Source organism: Octodon degus, unplaced genomic scaffold (genome assembly GCF_000260255.1).
Source record: "Octodon degus isolate 3935 unplaced genomic scaffold, OctDeg1.0 scaffold00046, whole genome shotgun sequence".
NCBI lineage: Eukaryota > Metazoa > Chordata > Mammalia > Rodentia > Octodontidae > Octodon > Octodon degus.
This window is the reverse complement of record NW_004524622.1, coordinates 3,822,305-3,832,168: the sequence shown is the minus strand read 5'-3', so window position 1 is coordinate 3,832,168 and position 9,864 is coordinate 3,822,305. Positions and strand designations below refer to the sequence as shown.

General features: G+C 37.0%; 1 pseudogene; it reads left to right on the top strand.

The window, feature by feature from the left end:
- Positions 1-825: 825 nt before the first annotated feature.
- LOC101581791 lies at positions 826-1,917 on the top strand (annotated as a pseudogene).
- The last annotated feature ends 7,947 nt before the right edge of the window (positions 1,918-9,864 follow it).

Genomic DNA, 9,864 nt, shown 5'->3' with positions numbered 1-9,864 from the left:
TAGATTGGTAATTCATATCTTGAAGCAGTAAAATCAAGGAGATTATAGCAGGATAGCTTTAACATACAAAAGAAAGTGAGTCCCAATTAGCCCTGTACCCTTGATAAAAATGTCTTTCGATGATAATGAGAAAGAATTCAGAGGATTCACAATCAGCAGACATGCATTAAAAGAAAGAATAAAAGGTGATTATAAACAGAAAGTTAATTTCAGAAACAGAATTGTGAAGCAAAGGAGAATGGAAAGTCAAGTTAATTTAAATAAGAATTAACTGTTGAAATCTACATGGACATAGCGACACATAAAAATAGAATATTCATCCCAGAAGGGGCAGAATAGAATTAAAGCACTCCTGGAACTCTGTATCTTCACAGTAGGATAATAGGAGTGTCAGTCAAGAGAAGATGCTCGCTCAGCCAAGGGTCCATCTTGCTGTTTCTCTGACAGTAATTCATTGAATGATGAATAATTTCTCAACTGTTATGAAAATAAGAATAAAATAGTAAATCGCAATAATAAAGGCAAATATATTAACAGGGAATTGTATTAGGCTATTGAATATGTATCTAAGTTTTATAAAATAAGCATATTTTATTGAAAGCATTTAAAATTCATATATATATATATATATATATATATATATATATATATATATATATATATATATATAGAGAGAGAGAGAGAGAGAGAGAGAGAGAGAGAGAGAGAGAGACTAACTGATACAGATATCACATTGTATTCAGTGCCTCCTGGAAACATACTCTTTTCAAGCACATGTGAAATATTTTCCTAAAATGGCCATATAGTAGATCATAAAGCAAGTCAATGATTAGAATCCTTGCTGAACAAAATTTATGCAAAGAGAAGGTAAGGCTCCCTGGGGAAGAGGTGGAGCACAGCACTCCTGTACCAGCAAAGGGGTCCAGGGCACCGCGCCCCGCCCATCCCGGCCCAGCCGTGGGTTCTGGAGGCAGCACACAGCCATGACCACGGAGTTCATCACGGAAACTGATAAGCCCAAAGTGGCCCTGCAGCAGCCAGGCCTTTGTCCCTAGCCAGGCTTTGAAACTTGGAGCCAATGGAAAGGAAGTGGATAGCTTTGTGGACAAATTAAAATCTGAAGGTGGAACTTTCATGCCCTCTAATACAGGCAAAGGTACCTCTGAGACAACCAAAGTTCATGCTCCACCTATTAGTATGGACAGTGTGCATGTGAAGAACGAAGAAGAGATCACACTAACCTGCGGACGAGATGGAGGACTGCAGAACATGGAGCTGCATGGTGCGATCTTGCTCGAGATCTCAGATGACAAATGTGGCCGAATTCATCTTCATGTGGAAAATGAAGATAAGGGGTGCAGCTACAAACCCATCCAAATGTGGATAAAAAACTTTTCACTTCAGAGTCCCTAATGGCTTGAAGAATCCAGAAGAGTCATTCCTAGTCAACAGTGATGTAGGGGTGCTAAAGTGGAGGCTATGGACCACAGAGGAATCTTTTATTCTACTGACAATTAACTGCTGGCCCTCAGAAAGTGGTAATGGCTGTGATGTCAGCATAGAATATGAGCTGCAGGAAGATCATATGGAGCTGCATGACATGATTGTCACCACCCCACTCCCGTCAGTACTGGTGCTCCTGTGATGGGTTGGATTGAAGGGGATTATCAGCACAACAGTCGATGAAATACCTTGGAGTGGTACCTGCTGGTGATTGATGCCAAAAAGAAGAGTAGTAGCCTGGAGTTTAGTATTTCTGGGCAGCCCAGTGACTTCTTCCCTGTTCAAGTTTCCTTCATCTCCAAAAAGAATTACTGGAACATACATGTTACCAAAGTGACCCAGGTAAATGGAAACAGCCCAGTCAGGTTTTCCAGAAAGACAACACTCCTAATAGATAAGTATGAAATCCTATAATACCAAGAAGAGAGAATTGAAAAGGAAATTTTTCACATTCATGGAAGAGCCAAAAACTGAATGAAGACTTTGCAAACTTACAAGCCACTGGAGACACCTTTTCTCTGATGCAATGCATGTCTCCTGTGCAAGGACCCTCAGCTCATTCCCCATGTTGGAGTGTCACAGAGACACTCTTTGACAGAAGCACAAAGGGAAAGGCTGCTCATTTCTTTGGCAGATTTTACTGGCCAGCTGGAAAGCAGGGTCTCCCCCCAGCAAGCAGCTCCTCAGGCCTCACCTGAGCTGCTCTTTTATTTTAATCTCCAAATACAGTTATATTTCATACTTTGGAAAAAAGACAGAGAAGATAAATATCCTTTTTGCCATTGTAGTGTGAGAGTAGTCATACACAATAGAAAAAAAGTTGACTGTGTAATCAATAATATCTTATTAGAATGATAGTGGGAACTAGATTTGACCAAAATGCCACAGTTGCTAATCAGTTGTCAAATCCATTCTCCTGGATTACAACACAATTATGCTAGGAAAATGTTAGAAAAAAATTACAACATCCCCACATACATAAATTAAGAAATTCACTGCTAGGGCTGGGAAGATGGCTCAGTAGAATAAGTGCTTCCCCAACAATCGTGACAGCCTGAGTTCAATCCCTGGTTCCGAAAAAAAAAAAAAAAAAAATTACTTCTAAATATGCTGTAATTCAAACAAAACACCACAATAAAATAGAAAATAAGTTGAAGCAATATCATACAAAACCTGTATTATTTTCTACATGAAGAACAAGTCCTTAGGAAATTGGCAGATTCTACCTGGGGTCAAGTTACAAACAACATGAGCCTAAACAACAGAAAGCAACTACATTTTTCAAATATTGCAGGATACCACACCATGATTCAGGAATCTTGTTCAAAACTAACCAACAATGTCAGGACAACTTGTGCATCAGCAAGAAATGACAAAGATTTGAAATTTATGTTAATAAAAATAATCAACAAAAGTATAATATTTTATAACTTCCACTAAAGTAGTGAATATAGCCAATAACAATAAAGGTTACTAAAAGCTTTGGAAGTTTGTTGAGAAAATTTATTTGGTTTCAGCACCAGGAATTGAACTCCAGACCTTACACTTGCTAGGCAGGCGCTGTGCTGCTGAGCTATATCCCTGGCCCCTTGTTGAGAAAATTTATGATGAATAAAACATCCAGGTAACAACAGAACCAATTCACCACTTTCAACATCTCAAAGAACAGAAAGGACAAGCTTACATAAAATAGCACTCAATATTTTCTATAACATGTTCCCCAAAAATATAAGCCTTAATCTCATCAAGCCTCACACCTATTATTTACTAGAAATTCATGAAAATTAATATATTAAAGTCACTGCAAGATACAGTGAAAACAATCCCATATGTTAAAAATCAAATTGAAGGAAAACAATTAGATCTTGAAAGCATAATTTTAATAGGAAAAATAAAAATTAAAAAAGGTTGAACACATTCCTTAAATTCTGATTTAAGGAAACTGAATATTAAAAAGTGAAAAATTTAAGAAAATCTGAAGATTGGCTGGCAGTGTGACCATATTAAGAAGCTACTATCAAAAATACTAAATTGTGGAAATAGTCTTATGTTTCAAGAAATGTCCTTTTTTAGTGACCAGTACTGTGGGGTTTGTGGATAAAATTTTATGACATATGCAATCTGCTGAAATGTAAATAGATGTTAAACCAGACCAGCCAGGAAATGACAGATAATTTTAATAAAATTTGTGTGCATCTCAAGAGTGCATAATGTATCTATTTTACCTTCTTTTTATGTTTTTGAAACATTAAAAGACTATTAAAACTTTAAAAGATGCATGAAAGCAACCAAAGGAAAAATAGAGCAGCCAGAGGAAATGTTACAGCTCATATAATGAAAAAGAACACAACTAAAGAGATAACATTCATATTAAAAAGCTTAGAAAAATAGTATCTAATAAATTCTAAAGAAAACTTAAGCCGGGGAGATGGTTCAGTGGAATAAGGGCTTCCCTGGCAAGCACAAGGGCCTCAGTTCAATCCCTGGTTCCACCAAAAAATAAAGAAAGAAAATTTAAAAAGGTTAATGACATAGAGCAAGATTTAATAAAATTAAAATGAAGCATACAATAAAACAAAAAAAAAGACAAAACACATTTTGAAAATGTAACGTAGGGGCTAGGCATCTGGCTGAGCAGTAGAATGTTTTGTTAGCAAACTGGAAGCATTGTGTTTAGTCCTCAGCACCAAAAACAAAATATAAACCTCTCCTAAAACCAATTCAACCAAAAATTACAGTAAAATAAAAAAATAAGGCAACTGAAAATGTAATCTAAACAAGTTTCTTAGGAATTCAACATGAGAAAATCACAATTCATGTCAAGAAAAGAAATGTAACAAAATCTGCAGATTCTGTGATAAATGTATAAAAACATGCTAATAATTTTCAATATTAAATTTTTATATGTTAGATCAAATGAATCATTTTAGTAAGCACAAAATATGACACAGTAGTAAAAGCTCATGTACATTTGTATATTATTTAAATATTTGAATTTATTATTTCAAAGTCCTTCAAAAGTTTCACTGATCATTTATATTAAATAATTGCAGTCAATATTACATTAAATTTTCCAGAGATATTAAATTTCAGAAGAGTTACTTATTTGTATCATGAATCTAGCATGAACTATTCAAAATGGGCAGAGTCTAGTCAGAGAATTTAAAATTAGTAGTTTCTTCCCTTGAGATCATCAAGAAAAAGATCTTAAATCCAAACTGGAAACAGTGATGTGTGTATGTAATCCAGCACCTGAATGATGTAGGAAGAACCTGACCCAAAAAGAAACAAACAGCAAAAAATCTGAAATCCAGTAAGTTGCACAATGAATAATAAATGAAGAAGGTATTTGTGTTTAGTTTAACGCCACAGAAGCTGTTAACACATTTTGCCACAGCCACAGATTAAAGACGCAAAATATTCCATTGCAGGAGTGTAAACATTCCATACTTTAAATAGGCACAAAAATAAAAGGAAAACAATCAGAAAGATGGGTGGAACTGGGGAAGGGAAGAGAGGCAAGGCAAGGAATTAGGATGCATTATACACACATGTGCCGATGCCACACAGGCATGCTACCTTTTGTGTAACACAAGCATGCACTAATAAACTGAAATAATAGAGAATATAAAAATGTGCAAAATCATAATTTTTCACTAAAGTGAAAGATAAAGTGGCTAAAATAATTTGACATCCTTTTGTAACAGCACAAAACTAAGCACAGAAGAGAATTTTCTAGATATACTACTGCCTATTTTCATAAACCAGAGAGCAAACAGTATGGTGATACAAAGGAAGCTTTCTCTTAAACCCCGAGACTTTATCAGGGAAAGTCGAGACAACCTTATATTGGATGAGAATTATTGTTCTGTGTTGGAAACATTGTTCGTGGAAGCATTTACAGCAAAGTGCCCTTTGTGCTCAGCACCCTCACCTTACATGTCCTGTAAGAAAGCAGCGTTTATTTTGTCTGCTGGCTTAGGAGAAGAGCTCATCCTCCTTAGCATGCGCTTTCTGTTAGGAGGCAGCCTACTGGTACCGCGCATGAGTTCTAGCGAGAGGCCTCCTCTTCCGCAGAACCCTGAAGCTGTCCCCCGCAGGCCTGGTGTGCCGACCTGCTCAGGCCCTTGGTGAGACCCGATTGGCTGCTGGAGAGCTCCCCTCGCCACAGAGCCACCAACCAGAAGCCGTTTCCTCCCCATCCCCCGGCCAGTTCCTTCAAGCTCCAGAACAAGTGTGGCCAGGGAGATGGCTCAGTGGAATAAGCACTTCCCTGGCAAGCTCAAGGGCCTGGGTTCAATCCCCGGTAAGTGTGATTATTTGCCCCCAATATGATAAACTAGAAGTAATCAGTTGGGCTGCATCCAAATGCTTTAACAAGCCCTACAGATGATTATAATACACGTAAAATTGTGACACTCTTTACACACAGTATTTAAGCACACAGGTTGCTTTCCTGTAATGATACCCAAAATTAAAATTTTAAAATTTCCGCTTTTTGAAGATACCATTTGTTTTTACTAAGTATGCAAATATTTAAGTATACAAAATATTAAGGGTACTCAAATTGTTGCTTTAAAATAACATTGCTATAAATAGAATAATGATATTATATTTAATTCAATTAAACTTCACTTAGAAAACACAAGTGTTCTAAAAATATTCCAAACTTTTAAATCATATTAAATATAAATAAAAGGCTAAAATGCATATAAGCCTATCAGCATGCCCAAAGGCAATCCATTATATCAGTACAGTTGGGTCCAAGCCTACTTTGGCTGAGGAGGAGGGTTTCCTTCAGTAGCCTCAGGTGCCCACAGGAGTGTGGGCCCCACAAGCTCCGCTCTGCGGACTCAGCTTATCCTGGTGTCCAGTCTGCCAGGTCGAGCTGCAAGGCCCCGGGGTCTTGTGTTAACGTGGAAGAACTGTCAGCTGTGACTTAATTCCTGGAGCCCAGAGCTCGGCTCCCTCTCCTAACTGAGGACGCCTTCTTCTTGGTCTTCCTCTGTGCTCCAGCAGGATGGACAGGCCAACTCTACAGGTCTGCATCCAAGCTTCACTGTTTCGAGCTAAGGTCAGCATCTCTTTTGGCTTCTGTTTTGGCTTTGAGTTGTCTAGATAAAGTGAAAAGAGAGCTGATGAACTAATGAGAGGAGCAAAGGGAAAGATAAAATATTTAGGAAGTCACAAATTAATAATTTGGAATATGGCACAACTGTGCCAAAGAAAATCTAATAAAATAAGGAAATAGATATGCTCTATAAATTTCAAACTATTCAAAATGACAGAATCCAAACAAGGTGGTGCATGGGGCCCCGGCTGTGGCTTATAATGAAGGCCTTGAATTCTGTCTCCACACACACACACACACACACATGCACACACACATGCACACACACAAGTACACACACACACACACACACACACACACACACACACACACTGTCACTTGAGGGATGATAGAAAAGGAACACGGTGAATACCAGAAGAGATTGTGTACGTGTGTCCTTGTTCCTCTGCGTGTGTGCATGAACACCTGCGTCCCTAACATTAACCCCCTCTTTCTCTTCCATCTTGCTCTCCCATCCTCTGGCCCTAGGCCTGTAATAAATATTTCCGTCTTTATAAACAGTCTTTGTTAAAACAACTTAGCACTGCTTTGTAACACAAAAGCAGCCACACAAACTCTGTAAACAAATACACATATCTGAATTCAAGGAAAACTTTCTCAAAAGCAAATGGAAGGGGGGACTTTCTGGCATGTGGCATAATTGAAAATATTATAATCAGAAAAGGAGAAACGAATTGTTCAGTAAATGGAATAATAGCTGTTCAGACTTGACAATGAGTATGATGACAGCACAGCTTGTGAGAGAAGATAAAACATGAAAGAAAAAGTTTTAAAGCAAACAATACATTTTTTCCAAACTTCGTTTTTATGTTCTATATTTATTGCTTCAAAGGCAACTTGCCTAATTAACTCAAATATTTCTCATTTGAGATATCACGTTCTCTTGGTTACATTTTCACAGGTATTTTGACATTGCCACAGTAATCGCTATTAAACATTGATGAAAAGCTTTTAGAACATGTGTGATTGTGGTTTAATCTCCCTACCTAGACTTACAAAAGTAATCATCATTAGATTCCATTAATACGGTTTGTATTTTTTGAGTAACGTGAAATTTTATCTATTTTTCAAAGAAAAGCTGAAAGAGACATTTGATAATTACTGAGATTTTATCAATTTAATTTTGCGGGGCCGGTGAGATAGCTCAGGGTTCTAACACACCTGATTAGGCAAGCTCAGGCGAGCACAGGGACCACAGTTAGATCCCCAGCATCACATGCCCCACCAGCTCCACCCCCAGCAGGAGCTGAGCTGGCCACAAAAGAAAAAATTAATTTTGTGAGAACAAAATACATAAGGTCTCATTTCTCTTGATTAAAGATGCTCTCTGCAGATGCAACTCCTCATGCAGTTGAGGTTCGCTCTGAGATCACACCAAAGGTCTCGCCACCTCCACTTGAGGAGATAAAGCATGCCGAATTTGCTCGCTCTGGTAAGGTGACCTTTCTAAATGAACAATTTTATCTCACACTCTGGTTTCACTATAATTTTGAGACAACTCATCTGAAATATTAATTTGCTTTAAAAGATGTAAACTATGCCTTTTACATCTTCTAAGATACCATATGTGAACACCATACACAGACAGGACACAGAATTGTTAGCCCAGCGTCATTTCAGGAATTGATTCACACCCAGCACATAACTGGAACAGACCTCCGGCGAGGGTGGCACCCGTGGGCAGGCCTCTCTAGCGTAGAAACCACCCTGACTGCTAGTGCAAACATCAAGATTTCTTTAGCTGAATAATTATTAAAGAATCACATTACAGAATTGTATCAGGCACAATTCTGTAATGTGATTGTATCAGAATTGTATCAGAATTGTATCTGGGATTGTTAGCAGGCACAAAATAAATTTTGGAAAATATGCTATAAAAGCAGAATTAGCTTGAGTAAAGATTTGAATCTAAATGCATCCACTGGAAGGGCCAACTTACCTCTGTGAACTCTTTTACTGTCTTTGTCATTAATAGATTCTACAGAGCCATTGTCTTCTTGATTAAGAAACTTTAAGTGCTTTTTAAAACTTATGACATTAAATTTCAATTTTATTTATTTATTTGTTTACTTGCGGTACTGGGGATCAAACTCAGGACCTTGTATTTGCCAGGTAGGTGCCCATGCCACTGAGCTATCTCTCTGACTCTTCAATTTTGTAATTTATGTAAGAATCATCTAGAGTAATCGTTTCAATGGTAGGTCCCCATGCCTTTCCCTTGAGACTGCCTCAGCACTGCTGTGGTGGGTGCCAGCAGCATTTTTATGTCAAGGCACTTATATGCTTCTAATAATCAGTTGGGAAATAAGTATAAAATACTGATAATAATTACTGAAAATAATTATACATAAGTTTAAAAATATCCACTTACATTTTCCATTTCTTTAAAAGTTTATGAGTATTTTGACTGAATCCTGAGGCACTTGAACTGAAATAGAATGAAACAAACTGTTTTCTTTCCTGGTTAATTCCAGAAATTTTATCTTGTTGTATTTTCTAAACTATCAGTGACATAACCAGAGACGAAATACACTCATCTAAGTTCTGTTTTTTGCATCAGTTTCATACTGTGTATGTGAACTTCTGTGATCTTCTGTATTACAGACATACAATAAATAAAGTCATTGCTCTTTTAAATATTTTCATCCAGGAAATAATTTTCAAAACACATTAACAACAGAAACAGAGAAATGACAAGCTGATGATCAATTAGCTCCCTGCCTGCATCGCTCCTGTGGAAGAGTTCGACATGGACTATGCTCTTCTGTCGGCAGAAGGGAACCCATGATCTGATCCCATAAGCATGAGACAGCAAACATGACCCTTTAGATGTTCCACAACAGTTAATATTTATATTAACACCTATATTCATATTTCCAGTTTTAGTTATTTATATATGGTACAGAAAGTCCATCCTGAATGAATTGTCTACATAATTCAATGGGCTAGAGTTGCTCAATTTTCAGTTTTTCATGTTCTTGAATGGTGTCTTCAGAGATGGCAATGATGCAATAATGCATATAATAAAATAAGATATTACACTTGCCATTTTAATGCAACACAACACTCCTGACATAAAATTTTAATTTCTAAAATATGATAAAGGCTAGAGAAAAAACTGTTTTGCATCAATGGAAGAATTCTATTGAGAGAAAGAGAAAATATTTCTGCCACATTTGTGAGTAAATATGTAGACTAGTACTTTAAACGAAGAAAATAATATTTTAAAA